The sequence below is a fragment of the Ictidomys tridecemlineatus genome, chromosome 8 (genome assembly GCF_052094955.1).
Source record: "Ictidomys tridecemlineatus isolate mIctTri1 chromosome 8, mIctTri1.hap1, whole genome shotgun sequence".
Classification (NCBI taxonomy): Eukaryota; Metazoa; Chordata; class Mammalia; order Rodentia; family Sciuridae; genus Ictidomys; species Ictidomys tridecemlineatus.
Window position 1 is genome coordinate 15,296,935 of NC_135484.1, and position 16,598 is coordinate 15,313,532.

At 43.0% G+C, this 16,598-nt stretch overlaps 1 protein-coding gene across 6 annotated transcripts in view; it reads right to left on the minus strand.

Moving 5' to 3' along the window:
* The window catches only part of Plekhg1 (pleckstrin homology and RhoGEF domain containing G1), a 205,232-nt gene extending 203,669 nt beyond the window's left edge, over positions 1–1,563 (minus strand). For 2 of the 6 annotated variants that reach the window (XM_078018899.1, XM_078018898.1), the window contains exon 1: positions 1,382–1,563. The gene's annotated coding sequence lies outside the window, so the exon portion shown is untranslated. Of the gene's footprint in view, positions 1–602; positions 1,143–1,307 lie in introns of those variants that run through there. The other 4 variants (XM_078018900.1, XM_078018903.1, XM_078018901.1 and 1 more) reach the window with 2 other exon arrangements.
* Between the last annotated feature and the right edge of the window lie 15,035 nt (positions 1,564–16,598).

Sequence of the window (16,598 nt, forward strand, 5' to 3'; positions counted from 1 at the left end):
AATCCATTACTTTTGTATGGAAGTCTTAAATACTGCAGAACAAATAAATACTACAGGGGGAGGTGAGGAATGTACATGAAACTTTAGAAACTATCTGCTTTATACTCAAAGAAGAAGTCAAAGTTAGAATGGAGTTTTTTGATCCCCTGACATGATAGGCTTGGAAACATTTTACAGCACTTTAATAAAAATCCAAAATCTATGAATTTCTTAAAAGTATGCCAACTTGCAGAAACTAAGAACCAGAACAAGCTGCTTTTAACACCTGATAACTATTTTTTACAGCATTATGCGATCTATCTAGGCCTGGAATTCTGGTAAATGACTGATTTAACCCAGAGTTAACATTCTGGTCATCTCCTGGTTTAAATACAAAATATAAAATCCCCAAACCAGCTCTCCCTGGGAGACTGCCCTTCTCTTCTCAGACTGATGCCTGACCAAACAGCCTTCCAAGGGACCCACATTCCAGGACTTCAAAACTATGCGCAGTAACCTCGGCCACCTGAGGGCGGTACAAAGGGAGCGCTAAGTACCAGAACTTAATGAGACACCGGCTTTATAAATAAAAGTCCACCAACACATTAAAATAAATTATCTACCTCATGGTGTCCCGTGAGCGGAGTGAAACGGAACCGCTTAGCGACCTTTTTCTTCATTCGAGCGTCCTAAAGCTTCTGGCTTAAGCAAAAGAGCTCAGCGGACACAAAGAAGGGGCGGGCTCGGGCATCGCGCGCGGGTCCAGCTGTCCTCCGAGGCCAGGACTGTGGGCTCTGTCACAGCCCCCCAGATGTGAACGTTTATCTCCGTGACTAAAGAGCCGCAGGCTCTGACTCCCCCACCCCACCAACTAAAAATGCTTATTTGCGGAGCGGGGGAGCCAGCCTGAGTTTCTGCAGAGGCGCGGCTCCTCCCGGCCACCGCGCCGCAGCCCCCGGCCGCCAACTCCCACTGCGGGTCACCCGCTCCAGCGGGGCCCCGGCGCCGGCACCACAGTTGAGGAGTTGGCCGAGGGTGGCTGGCCGTGGGGTCCCGTTTTCGCTCTGTTCCGTCGGAACTGGGGCGGGAGGTGATTCCTGCAGGCACGCAGAAACTCCACGCACAGTAAACGTTGCAGCGCGGGGGCTGCGGTGAGGCTCGCCGGCGCCCGGCCGCGCAGATCCAGGCTGCGCCAAGGCGGAGAAACGGGATTCGGGGCTCCTAGGGCGACGGCCAGCACCTAAGCCAGACCCCTGGCGCTCCCCAACACCCTCTGCTCCAGCCCAGGGGCGCGCAGGAACCCGGCACCACGCCCCGCCCGCCCCCACCTGCAGATCTGGGGCGCGTCCGAGGTCCCTGGGTCCCCCGATCCATCCCTGGAGGAGTCCCAGCCGGCGCTTACCCGAGAGGGCGGCTCCCGGGCGCTGGCGGCGCTCGCAGGTCGGAGAAGAGCCGGCTGCGCTGCACTGCGCTGCGCTGCGCTGCCCCGGCTCGGGCGGCCGAGCGCCCTGCTGCGCCGCGCGGCTCCGACTTCCTCTTCCTCGGTCGGCCCGCCCGCCCCTCCCGCGCCCGGACGCAGCTCCTCCGCCGGCCGCGAGCTGCGGGTCGTCCCGCCTCCCCTGCGCGCTGTGGGCCGGCAAGGTGGGGCGGAAGAGGGGGACCAGAAAGAGAAAGAGCGATTAAGCACTTGGCCTCGTCTCTGGAGCTGTGCCAAAGAGAGCAGTCAAATTACAGCCTCTGGGGAAAGAGAGTTTTTTGAAATCTCTGCTACTGTTTTCGCAGACACATCACTTTTCTCCAATTGCGAGATCTTCAGGTTTAGCTTTCCCGGGTCGTGATCATTTCCTACATGAGTTCTTTAAAATAATATGAAAATAATCTCTTTAAGTCAACACTCGAGTTTTTTTTTACAGAGGCTCTCTGGGGTAATAGCAATGTCAAAAAGAGGGGGAAGCTCACTGGTTTTCAGGCATCATTACCCTCATCGCCTCAGTAGGTGTACCAAACGACCTTTGCTTAGAGAAAGTAAAAGTGAAAAAAAGGGGACAAAGAATAACCTTTGAGATAGCCGGTGTAAAGGCACCGACTCGGCAGTAAAATTATGACTTCAATCAAAGGTGAAGTCATTTCTTAACACCTCCCATCAAGTGGACTTACCGGGTTTGCCCATGGTCTAGTGCCACTGAGCTCTCCTTCAATTCGACTTTCAGTTTACCAGTCGCTAGCATGGGGCCAGGGAGTTATTTAACTTTTCTGGGTCTCATTTCCCCCACCTGTGAAATGGGATTGATGATAATAGCGCCTACCTCCTCCGAGTTGCTGTGTATGATTTAAATAAGACAATGTGCGTAAAAGGCTTAGGAGACTACCCAGCACCTAATAAAACCTACATAAATGTTACTATTGTTATTGAATTTCCCCCCTTTATTTGCCTTTATATAGGTATATGGTTAAAAAATTATATTTTTTTGTGCAAGGTTTTGTACACAAAAATTGGAGCTTATGTTCTATTTTATTTCCCAAACTGACTTTGGAGTGGATTATGCTTAGAATATGTTTACTACGGGCAAATTTGCACTGGGACTGAAACAGATATTTGCCATCTTCTTGGGATGACCTTGTGGGCTTGACAGGACAGGTTCTAACTGTCTTTCATTAACAGGAAACTGAGGCTGAAGAGTCTTAATTAAGAGAGAGAGTCTCCATAATCTGGAGTTCACACAAATCATATCTCCATCTCTTTATACTGTTATTAGTTATAGACATGGGGCAAAAACACCTCACTTGGTACAGCGTGTTTTGTGCAATAGCACATTAGTCTCCTTTATCCACACAGTTTTGCTTCCACAGTTTTGCTTTACCAGAGATCAACAACAATCTGAAAATATCAAATGGAAAATTGCAGAGACAAACAATTCATAATTTATAAATTGTGTACCATTCTGAGTAGCATGATGAAAATTTCTCATTACTCTTCTTCATTCCTCTTGTGATGTGAATCATCTCTTGTCTAATGCATCCACACTGTATACACTACCTCCTACTAGCTGTTTTGACTGTCAGAACATCTATTGCAATACCACAATATTTATCTCCAATTAGCCATAAATTTACTCAATAATTGTCCCAAAGGGCAAGAGTATTAATGTTAGTAATTTTATTATGGTATACTGCTATAATTCTTCTATCTTATTATTAGTTTTATTGTTGTTACCTTATTGTTGTTGCCTACACAGGTTCATTTGTAGAGGAAAAAAGTCAAAGTATATACAGGATTCAGTACTCTCCACAGTTTCAGGCATCCACTGCGGGTTTTGGAATGTATCCTTTGAGGACAAGATAGATGACTGTACCACATTTATGGTCTCTTGCCAATCCTGTGACATGCTTCAGAGAAGCTACTTGGTGATGAGTGTATTCATGCCTGAGGGTCAGGGTTTGGGGGCACCTTGGAGAGGGAGGAAAGAAGAAAACTGGGGTTTCCCCCTCTTCAGGATACAGTGACTTAGAGTAAAGCCATTGGAGGGGTAGAGGGATGCCATGAAAAGACTACTCACTTGGAGTTTCCAGTGACTTAAACACTCAGGGGTCACTCCAGAGGAACTGGGCTGCGCGAAATAACCACACAAGAGACAGAAATACCTTTTTTTGGGGGGGGGTGCTATGACGGCTCCTCTGACCTTAAGGGTCGAGAGAGAGAGAGAGAGAGAGAGAGAGAGAGAGAGAGAGAGAGAGAGAGAGAGACATGCTGACCCCTTTTATTGAGGAGAAGCCATTCAAATGAGGCAAGGGTCAGGTCTCAGGGGGCTGAGTCTAACTTCATGATGTCTGCTATAAGCAGGTTGACTGACATCTAGGAAGGCCACACCCCAGGACACAGTAAGAGAAGGGACACACAAAGGGGGTTTCCATGGAACATTCTATCCCAAACAGGGCAAGGGGTAATACTATAAAGGAACAGTTGAGCTTAGTTCCACCCATGGGGATGTAGGAAGGCACATCTATGCACAAAGACACATTTGCTCGTCCCTAAAGATAGGGACTACCATCTATGGTTACCTAGACAACCAGATAACAAGGTGACCTACAATGCCACACCAATCAGAAGGGGAGACAAAGCTGGTCATGTACTATGTTGACCTCACTGCAGACTTCACCCCATGCCGGCAGTTTCCCTTGGGCACAGGACAGTTCTGAACTATGGAGCTGTGGTGTCTATGGAGTGGTTTTATTTCCTGTCCAGCCCACTCCTCTTCCTGTCACCTTAGTTCAGTAATGAAGTGGGGATAAGAAGTGGAAAGAAGAACAAGAAGCTCTTTGATTGAATCTGTGCATAAAGCATGACTGGACACCTAACTCACCTTGCCATTCCTGGCTCACCAATAGGTACACTCTGCCCTTCAGATCACCAGAGTGTGGTCTGCTTGGAATCCCTTGGCCTGACTCACTGAAGGTCTAGTTAAGCCATGTGTGCCCTGCATTTAGCACAACATTGAACACAGTAGACTTTTTTTTTTTTTTTTGGTTATAGATGAACACAGTACTTTTATTTAATTTATTTGTTATTATGTGGTGCTAAGGATTGAACCTAGTGCCTCACACATGCCAGGCAAATGCTCTACCACTGAGCCACAACCCCAGCCCACAGTAGACAGGCAGATGGATGGATGAATGGATGAAGGACAGAGTATGGAGTTCTGAAAATACTATTATGTAGCATGCTTGCTGGCAACATGCTATGCTCCCCTTTAAGGAGAAGAACTCAGTTCCAGAGCTTTCTGAGTAAGGTCATATCTAGTATTAGGAAAATTCTTTTGATGAGAAGTTTTCTCTGTTAAGGTCAAAAAAAGGGAAACAGAAAACATTTAGGGTATTTATAAAAGAAGGGTTTTAATGCAGTGAACTGCCTGTAAACATGAAGGAAGAATCAAGAATTCAAAAGGAGACAGTGGGTGAAGCAGCCCAGAAGTTAAAGCCACCCCCCCCTCCCCAGATGGAGGGCCAGGGGAGGGGGTGTTAGAGATGAAACCGCTGGAGCTGGAGAAACAGCTGTTGCCACAGACCCTGACAGAGAGGAGGAAAAATACAATTTTTTCCCTCCCTTCAGTGTCCAATCCTGGTAGGATCATTGATGGAACTCTGCTGAGAGACTGGGAAGAAAGCTTGCAGCCCCCTCCCCAGCCCTGCCACCCTGGGAGACTGAGCAGGAGAAGGCAAGAAGGGTCTGAGGGCAACAGGCCCAGGCCTGGCCTGTTCTTCAAACTTCTCCCTCTCAAGACAGATTGGGTCTCCCAACTAGACGTCTGGAAAAGAAGCATTTTTGCTTTTTGAGATTATTAAACATCTCCTAAAGCATGACATTGTTTCCTTAGACAGAGCCAGTCAGGTAGACACCATAATGCCTAAGGTCACAGAGATTCCAGAAAGTTCAATGACTTGTCTCACAGCTCTAGGGGCAGCATAGGACACAAGCACAGAGCTAGGCCCTCAGTTCTCAAGGCCGCTCACTAACACAGCTGTGGCTGGTATGGTGTCTCGCTCCCGGGTCACCAGTCCATGCACACATGGGAGTCAATGTTTGCAAAGCTTACAGAGTTTGATGGCTCCATCACGCCCTGCTTTAATTTTACGACTTATGTTGATAACTTTTATGATGTTGATGGTGACTGTACTGAATTTATGATTATACAAGATCACAAAAATCATGTCTACTGGATTATAGGAGTCCTGGAGAAAAAACCCAGGTGGAGTTTAACTTTTTTTTTTTTCCTTAAAAAAAAAAAGAAAAAGTTTTAATTTTAAATTTGGATTTGTGAGCTTGAAAAGAACAAAATCAAAAACAAAACAAAACAAAGAACTACAGACTATCCTGGCCATGTTAGCGAGCTTAGGGTAAGGGAAGTGACCTATGACAGTCTCATGTAGACAGATGACCAGGGATGCAAGCAGGTGGGATGATGGTTTTCTTCAAATTCTCTGCATCCAGACATGACCATCAGGATCTGTATTGGAGCTGGTGCTTCTTTGTCCAAAGCCTCTGAGCCAGAAGATTTTAAAAATTAGGAAGCTGAACTAACCACAAAGAGTGAAAGACACCATGAGAAACGTTCCTGTTTATTATTATCTAGCCGAGTTGGACCTAAAAGTAAGTAGGGAATTTAAAACCATCCGAAAATTCTGAGATATTCAAATTATCTGCTGCTGACCTGCAACAAGATCACCTGAACTCTCCATCATGAATCACCTCCTGGGTGAAGGCCTGGTTCAAAGGCAAGTGCAAATCAAAGATGATATGCATGGTGGAGGATTATCCCAAACATTCTCAGACTGGTACAGTGGGCATATCAGATCTCCAGGGCAAGAAAAAGGAAAAAGGCCCCAAGATGCAAAAAAAAAAAAAGAAAAAGAAAAAAAAACAACCCCAAAGGGGTAGGCAATGATCATAGACATTCAAGAAGGAGAAACTTCAACAGCTCATGGTCAAGGGTATCTTTCCACCATTTCTTCTAATTGCCTATCTTGATGTTGACCCACATGCTAAAGTGAGATATGTGTGTAATATGCTTTACAAATGTTGACATTTGAGGAAAAAAATCCTAGAACTTAACTTTAAACTTACTGTCAATACACGTTGGGGACATAAGCAAAATTCAATATTATGCAGATAGCCTGAACATCTTTGTAACAGAGAACATGCTAAATTATATTCTATTAAAATAAAGCATTGTGGACAGTTTATACCTTTGCGTCACAATTAGCTTTTTATGAAGTGGATATTAAAGTATTAGGGTACACATTTAGAAGATTTTGAAATTTAGTAAGTTTTTTTTTTTTTAGCTCTTTTCTTTATTGGATGTATTGAGGGAAGAAATTACTTTCAACTTTATTGCTCAAAAAATAATCACGTTTGAAAGTTTTCTGTAGAAATAATACAACACCCCCTGGAGTCACTTGGACGAGTAAGGGTGGGTGCTTTGGGTTGTCACTATGGAAGGGAGAGTATTGGTATCTAGTGATGGGGTGCCAGGGTTGCTCACCTTTTTGCATGACTGAGATAGTCTTGCACGAGGAAATTGCCACCTTAAACATCAGTAACATCTCCCTACACTCACACTGTGAGCAGTGCCTTTAAATGGGACATCTCAAACTTAAATGCTTTCAGAAGCCAGCCCTGTAAAAATATTTGTTTAGCAGTTCAGAGCTGTCAGGGTGCAGTGCACACCTGGAGGCAAGTGAATTCAAAGGACTTTAAACACCTTTTTGACCAAACAAAAACATCCTTTTAAGCCAAATCCTCCTGAATCTCCAGGTTGCTCCTTGTCTTTCATTCCCAGTTGTTTTTGGGTAAATTTTCAGACCAAAACAGAAGGAATCATTGCTCTCTCCTCTTCCTCTTCTTCCTCCTCCTCTTCCTTATTTCTTAAAAACATATATTCAGTTGTCTAAGAAAATACTGAGAGAAAATACTTTGCTCTTTTCTAAGAATTCAAGTCCAAGGATACTAGAATAAAAGAATGCAGTAAGTAGGGAAAAGAAGACCATGTTCACCCATAAAAATTAAATTAACTGTGAAACCATTTTTAACCAGTGAACTGGTGGCAGAGGCCCCAAGCATGTTCCCTTGTTCTTCCAGGTACTGATTGCTACTGGCTTTCAACAACGTCCCAAATCTACATTAAGCATTCTGCTTGCATTACCTTATTTAATCCTCACAACTAGGGGTACTTTCACCATTTTACAAATGAGAGGCTTACAGAACTTAGGTATAAGTAGCCAAGGTCTTTTTTGAAACTATCTACACACACACACACACACACACACACACACACACACACACACACACACATTGGTATACAATTGGTATCAGGAATTGAACCCAGGGGTACTCAACCCCTGAGCCACATCCCCAGCCCTTTTTATTTTTTATTTGAGACAAGGTCTTGCTAAGTTGCTTAGGGCCTTGCTAAATTGCTGAAGCTGAATTTGAACTTGTAATCCTCCTGCCTCAGTCACCTGAGCTGCTGGGATTATACTTTAAAGCTGCCACTAAGCATGGTTTTAAACTATATTTTAATTTTTTAACTATATTTTAATTATACATATTTATGGCATTTCAACACATGTGTACAACATGTAACAGATCAAGGCAGTTGGCATATCTATCATCTCAGACATTTGTCATTTCTTTGTGTTGGAAACATTTGAAATCCTTTAGTTATTTTGAAATATTCAGTTAATGGTTGTGCTTTATGACATTGGAAGTTAGTCCTCTGGTCCAACTGTACCCCTGAACCCATTAACCATCCTTATCTCCCTACACCCTCTCTCCCTACACCCTCTCAGTATCTGATAACCCCCAATTTGTTTTCTATGGCCAAGATTTTAGAATCAGTAAGGAGTAGTGTAGGAATTTGGAGCCAAATTCGTAACTCCAAAACTGTCCCTGTAAGTACCAAGTGCCAGTGTCAGTACATTTTATGTGAATCATGCACCTTAATCTTTCTATTTTGGTTTCCTTCTTTTATGGTTGCAGGACCACCTGACTTCTTTTGAACCATGGAAAAATGCAAACACATGCTCTGCTAAGAGGGTACTCTACACAACCACAGTCACAATCTTTATCCTCAACTCAAGATCCTGCAAATGGGAAGATGTTTTCTTAAATCCTTTGTGATGAAGCCTGTCCTGGTGTCAGCTCATTTGGCAATAAAGCCTCGTCTGCAAAGTTTGGAGACTGGTATGGTTTAAAGTAGTGTTCCCAGAAAGTCCCAGGTGTTAAAGACTTTGTTTGGAAGAACAAGACCTGGTTTCACAGTTAATTTAATTTTTATGGGTGAACTATTAGGGAGTTGGTGGAACTTTTAAGAATTGGGTGTAGTGGGAACTCTTTAGATCATTGAGGGTGGGCCTCCTTGGGGCTGGGGTTGGGGGACAGTGGTTGCAGGATCCCAGCCCCTTCCTCTTCCTCTCTTTTGCTTTCCAGCCATCTGGTGAGCAGTTCTGCACTGCCTCACACTCCTGCCAGAAGGTGTTGCCTCTCCACATGCCCAAAGCAACAGGGGCAGCCAATCATGGACTAAAAGCTTGACACTGGAAGCCAAAATAAACCTCTTCTCTTTATATGTTGATTTTCTCAGATATTTATTATAGTGACAGAGCAAAAATTAACACAGACTATTTGTAGTTTCACTTAAAAATCCTATTTAGTGTGAATTTTCAGTGATTTAACTGTAGGAATATAAAGGTGCTGCCTCAAACTCTTGTAGAACTATTGCATTATGTATGATAGATGTACTACTTATCTTTTAAAAGCCCTTTTAGAAAAGACCTTGAATTGGGAATCTGAAATTTCAAAGAACCAAATTATATTGAATAGATACTATTAAGATTATGTTTTATGAATGGTAAGAAGCAGTGGCATATTGATGCTTGTTTAAACCAGTTTTCAAGTACTGGTTATTAAAATTTCAGGAATTTTCTGAGCCATGTCAAATTGGTAGTTTGAGATCAGCTGCCACGAGAATATTTACACCACAGATGTTGGCATGAGCTACACATCAGCCTCTCCTCCCTCCCAACCCCTGCTAGAGCTGGTTGTTCAAAGCTCAGCAGCACACCATTAGAAGAGGCAAGAGATAAGAAAGAGAAAAAATATCACATGCAGTGAGCTCCTCCCATTCCATCCTGCCCAGCAGATGGGAAAGCCAGGCCTCCAGCTCACTGGTCCTAAGGGAAGATCTAGGGAAGAGAAAGAAAATGTTTACCTGGTTTCACTCTTCATAGATGATTTTGATCTTTTTTTTTTTTTTGTCCTGAGAGTAAGTATGAGAGTTAGAAAAGAATTGCTTGGTGCATCTAGACTTCAGGAAATGAAGGCTTTGGGAGCTTAGGTCAGTCCTGTGGCCCACGGTTCATTATCAGGAAGGAGCAGCACAGGCCTTTGGAGGAATAAAGAACAAGAAGCTATTAATTTGAGGTACATGGTATTGATGCATCTGTAAGCGCAGTGCCTGTGGCGTGGCTGTAGAATGAGCGCTTGAGTCTGCTGTGGGGAGGGGAAGGTGCAAAAATGTCTTGCTGCCACCATGGCTGTGATCCCAGTTCTATACGGGGTTGTGATGAAGACTGAAGTGTGAATTTCCTTTCCGCCCTCTCTTTCTTTGAGGAAGGCATGAAAAATAGTAAAATCAAGATTTTACTGTTCAAAGGTGGATCACTAAAGGCTATTGGAACCACCGTCTCTAGATATTTGGCAGAAACATCACAAAGGTCCAATGACTTGTGCCTCTACAGTGGTCCAGCCAAAGGGGTTCTTGGACTCCCGCTGTCCTCATGAAAGCCAAGCAGGACATTTGGACCTTATTTGTCAGATGCTTGGCAGGGCTTGAGGGAAGAGTGCAGGGGGAGCTCACTTGAACATGAACTAGAACACATTTAGAGGAAAATGGGGTTTTTAGTCCCCTGAAATCCTTGTATACTGCTACCTTCATTGGACTTCTGAGTTACCTCGTTCTGCCATCGTTTCTGCATCTTCAAACTTAGCCCTTCCAACTGTGCAGGAGAAAGTTCTGCATTTGAGATCTGATTGTGTGTGTTGTAGAAAGGAAGGAAAAGGGACTGAATCACTGCAGGGAACAAAACGATCAGCTGAAAGGAGAAAGGACCCGAAATGGCCCTTATTCACTAATGCTGAAAAAATGGTCTTTGCAACTGTAAATGGCCAGTGTTCTTTCAGGCACAACATCATCTTAGAAATAATTATCTAGGGCCATCAGTAAGGTCTCTGTGACAACTCTAACTTGAAGCTGCAAATTTGGAGACTTGAGATGTTCTGTAGAAAGCTATGCCTGCTTTGCATTTCCATTTTAAATGGGGGCAGGCTATATTTCATGAAAACTAAAATGCCTTATTCCATGCAAAAGCTCCAACCAATGAAAGCAGGCTTTAAAGGTTGTTCTTGCATCAACAGCAAAGTGTTGTTTAGAGTGTTCGGCTTGAAGGGTGGCATGATCTAGAACTGAGTTTTCACATTACATCTTTAGCACGTTAAAGTGTGAACTTTTAAATACAGTTTAATATGATTCAATCCTGTAAGACAAATGTATTTTTTTTTTAAGAAGTAGAATCCCATGAAATTCTCTAAGGAAAACAAATGGAAAATTCATTTTGGATGTAGAAATGTTGGATTTGAAAAGTCAAAGACTTGAAATTTAAAACAGAATTTAGTAATGAAGGAAGTGGTTATCTTTACAGGCCAATCTTGAAAGAACAATGTGACAACATCAGGAACAGAGGTGCATGAGGTGTGAAGGGAGAAAGATAAAAAAATTTTGCTTTGTCTTTGGAGGTCCCCGAAGTGAGAACTGAGAAGCTCCAGTCCAACTCCAACATAATGTCTGTCTTCAACTTGGCATGATCAAACTTTGTATTTGCTAAAATGTTATGGTGGACTGTTTTTGTCATATGTGCCAACTTAAAAGTATCTCAAGCTCATTTTTTCCTCCAAATTATTTTTGTTACTAAATCCAGGAAAATTAATATAGAGTATGATACACTTAAGAATTAAGAATACATGAAATTGTTTTAGTATATATTAATTCCTCAGTGTGTGTCCAGTGAGTGCATCCTAGATTTTTAGAATCACATTTTGCATCAATTAAAAACTGGCCATACTCATCAATGGTTTCATATCATTCTTTTCAGAACAGAAATGAAACCCACTTTCCATCACAATCATATTTGCACATATAGATATTTCTCTCTTTGTATAAGTTTGTTCTTCTATAGGTTTATTCTTTGAATAGCCGCATTCTCTTTTTTTCCTTCTAATTTCTGATCTCTCCTACTATCTACCCACCCCAAACTCATCTTTATTCACTTTATCAAAAATCCTTGTTCCCATTAGCATTTTCTTCTCATCCTAAATCAGTAAAACTGATTCCATAATGTGGATACATTGCTTATGGACTCTGAGAAGCTCTACTTTCCTTTGGAATTTTGTAATAGAACAAATTAAATAGGAAGCCAAAGAAATCTATTATTTTTCTAAAATTGTTACACTGAAAAAAATCATTCTTTTAAAAAAATGATTTCTTTCTTTTCTTCCTTTCAACTTATTCACAACAGTTCAACCAGTGACTTACATATAGACAGAAACCGCCTGCCAAAGATCTAACTGGAAACACCAGAGAAGATGGAAGCCCCACAAACCGCATGACCTTGACTTTCTGTGTTGGTTGAGGTCCCTTGGAACGTGGTTAACCCAAGACACACTCAGTAGCTGGGTTTCAAAGTATCTTTTTCTGTAATTACAGAAGGACTTCGATTATGAAGAACCCAACTCCGTGACCACTTTCCAGCAACCCAATACTTTCCTGAGAGTGGACTCCTACATTACTAGCAAAAATTTTGAGCTCCTATTTCCTTTAGGAAATGTATCCTTTAACTTTTAAGAACAGAGGAGTCTTTTAAAACTATTCATCCAGTTAGAAAAAGGGAAAGAAATAAAAAAGACCATCTTGATATGGGCGAATGCAATTAACACATACCTTCTGTAATTGTACAATTAAAAAAAATACATGAAGATAGAATAACCATATACCTCCTGGAGTACTACCATCTATTTCTTTCTTTCCAGGCCTCCCACTCCAGCTTTGTAGCTCAAGTCTGAACTGCTTCATTCCTGGACTGGGAAGCTCCGTTTGCAGGCCCCATGCATTCTGCATAGTGCTGCTGCTAGTCTGATCTCATGATACCACTTGCAAGCCAATAACATGTGAAGGGTCCCCAGAAGGCCAAAAGCAAAACAAGATGCATGGCCAGGGAGGAATATGAGCATGTGACCCAGAAAGTAAGCAAAGAATCAAGGATTTCTGAGTTGTACAGAGACTGACCAAGTGGCCTACAACCTGTGCATTCTCTCTTTCCATGTGAACCCTTGGCTATGTCCTTCAAAATCATGAAGTATATAACCCTCTGCACCACAGCAGTTCTGCTCAGAACTAGGCAGTCACTAGGCAGTCACATGGAGCTGGGGCAGCTATTTTTGCAGGGTGCTCATTGGAAAAGAACACATCTAATTAAATGCCAGCGTTGTCCAGATTTGCTCAGGGGCTGGGGTGTAGGATTGTAGTTGGGGAAGACTTTTTGTTTACTCAACTTGGAGAAGTTGCAAGCTTAATTGGGAATTGATTAAATGAATTATATCCTATTTCATCTCCAATGCAAGAAAATAATGCACTCATTGTGGATGAGTGTGGAATGTAGGCCAGTTAGATACCCATAAACATCACCAAATCATCTAATTGAGAAAGATGAAAGAAGAATTTGGTACTTCTGGAACAAAAGCTTTTTCTTAAAAGGAAGTCATGGATGTGAATCCTAGTAATGCCAGTTTGTCCTATTTGTTTTGCAAATTTAGTAAGAAAGGCTCAAACTCATACTGGCAGGTCTGTAAAGTATTTTCAGCACATTATTTACATATTTAACTTAGATTAATTGCTTTGACAAGCTGTATATGGATCATCTCATAATGTAGATTAATTCATAATGTAGCAATAATTTTTGATTAATTTCTTTCTTCTTTCTTTTTGTACCAGAGACTGAACCCAGGAATGCATAACCACTGAGCAACATCCCCAGCTCTTGATTGTATTTTATTTAGAGACAGGGTCTTGCTGAGTTGTTTAGGACCACACTAAGTTGAGGCTGGCTTTGAACTTGCTATCCTCCTGCCTCAGCCTCCAGAGCTGATGAGATTACAGGTGTGTGCCACCACACTTGGTTTGATTAACTTCTTATTTGATGACTTCACAAATGCATTGAAAGACTCTCTCAAGATTGCTAAAGAAAGACACTTAGACCAGGGGCACTTTACCCTCAAGGTGATACCCAGAGGGTACAGAAAAGGCACCTGAGTTTATGCAGGAGAGTGCCTGAGTGTGCCTTATGAATCCACACATCGTCTATCCCTTGAACACACTTCAGTGGTTCCCTAGTGTCAAATCAAGTTCAACTCCTTAGCCCAGCATTCTGGACTTACTAATTTAGCTCCCCAGTTGATCACTTTGGCATCTGTCATCATCTTCATCATCACCATTATTTTGATCCTACCCCAAATTTTCAGTTAGCCAAACCTACCAATGAGTGTTTCTCAGATATGTCATGGGAATTTATTTGTGGCTGGAACGTGCCTTCCTGGGCTCCTTGGGGAGATGAACCCCTTCTCCAAGGAGAAGTTCCAGTTCCATTGGTTATTTGAGGTTTTCTCCATATCTGGCTCAGAATGTCCAAACCACACATCCTCTGCATGTCCTCGTCTCCCCAGACTACAACAAGGACCAAAACCCTTTGCCGGGTGTGCCATCAGAGTGTGGACATTGGCAATAACAGAACAGGACATGTGAGATGTTGAACTTCGTGGTGATGATCAGACTTGTAAGTACATGAATTTTTGTTTTTAAAATGGCTCGGCAAACAAAATTGATGTCACTGAAGGTCATTATTCATATAACAAAGTGATTCGTTGGTAGGTTTGTTAAAGTCTCATTCTCTGTACTGTTATTTTTCATAAACTGCTAACCACTAGGCAGAAGTTTAGGGGTTAAAAGAGCTTAAGCTAGATTAAGAGGAGCAGCCTCGGTGCATTTCTGATGTTCCTCTTTCCTAGAAGAGGGTTGCTCTGCATGGGGTTTTACTTGCTAGAATCAGATGCCGTTCAGCTCAGCTCCGTGAACAAGACGATGCTCTAAATCGACGGTACTGTGTCTGCAGTGTAAAGCCAGTGACTCTCAGACTGGACAGGACGTAGAGGCTGTCTAATGAAACTTTCCAAACAATTTTCCAAATAACTCTTGCTGAGAAAATAAAATAAGAATGCTAAGTTCTTCACAAATGGCTAATATGTGACTGAATGCTGCTGTGGGAAGGGACAGGACCAATCACAGGAGGAGTGGTCTGCAGAGCAGCTTCCCATGGATATCTGGGTCACAGGAGCTACCTGGGGTGTGGGGGTGGGGACCCTTTCTCAGAGGATCTGTCAACAGAGCTATTAGTGTGAGGAGGTGAGCAATTGTCCACTTTCCAGCCTGTGAAGTGGAGGAAGCGCTTTGGGGGCACATGGTGCTTTCCAGCTGGGGTTGGGAAGGGAGTTTTTGGAGGATGGGATGTAACATTTGACTGGAAAGGCCCTATACTCAATTCTTGCCAAGAGAACCTTCCCAGGCTGGCCACAGGGACAGGTGGTCCTTGATGCCATAACCTGTCCACCTGAAGGATAGCTACAATATTTCTTTCATATGCCAGTACATGAATGCATTCATTAGGTCATCCAATATTTGCTAAGTCCCACAGATGTGCCAGAATCATGCTGTGCACGGGTGACATGGTATGAAAGAAAGAGATGCTCTTCCAGTTCTCATGGAATTGCCGTAGAATGGGGAAAATAGACCTTAGTGACATATGCTCAAATGAGTATAAATTGCCAACTGGGAAAAGAAAAGGACATTATGAGAATGTATATCAGGGAATTAACCTACTCTGGGAATTTAGAGGCCCTGTCCTTAAAACTATCCTTCGAGCTGGGCTCTCAAGAGCAAGGGGGAAGAGAAGGCAGAGTATTTGCAGCCAGTACAAAGGCCCTGGGGCAGGTGGGAGTAGCCACTCAGAAAAAGATCCATGGGGCTGGGAGCCATGGGTAAGCAGGGACCTGGGTCAGAAGGCTGTTGTTGGGAGGGAGGCTGTGGGGTTTTGATTGGAATAATTGGCTGTAGGAAGCAGAGCAGCTGGGGTCAGATGGCTGAAGTAGAAGGAATTCCAGGTCAGTGCATGCATTGCTCCATTTCTCTGGGTTTCGGTTTCTTAATCTCTAGGAAACGATAGCATTTGGAGAAAAGCCAGGAGAGGTTCTGGTTGTACTACTTACTAACTGGGTATTTAGAAAATGGTTTAGCTGCTTTGCTTCTGCAAATTTTTCATCTGGAAAGTGAGGATTTCGATGCCTGCTGTTTGGCAACGCAGGTGTGGAGACGAGAGGATAAGAAATGCGAAACTGTCTTGAAAAGTGGACAAACGTGATAAAACGAGGGTCATAACAATGGCATGGATACAGCAGGGTAGGTTGGATTCATTAGCAGAGACATGGATGTTCCCAAGGATGAAGTCAGGGATCAGGGTGGCGGCAAGTACTAAGCCAAAGGCTAATTTCTCTAATCTGTTTTGGAAATGAGTTCATTCCTGGTTCATCATGATCCTATTTAATTCTGTTTTGTGATTTGGCCAGAAATTTTCTCATCCACTTGATGGATGCCAAGTAGAGCTGAGTTTGAATCTCACTTTCTCTGCTTAATTGCCATGTTCTCTATTACTGCATAAAAGCTCTCTCAAATTTTATGACTTAAAATAACACTGGAAGCATGCTCCTGCTCCTTCACCCTGGGATGGCCTCTGCCGTGTCTGTCATGACACTGCTAGAAGGCCACCGTTCTCCAGCACCGTGCTCTCAGCCTTCCTCATCTCCAGAACTGTAAGAAACTAATCTCTGTTCTTTGTAAATTAAATAAGAAACAAACAGCAACCCCAGCCATTTACTGGCTCACTATTTCATAGGCCAGGAGTCCCAC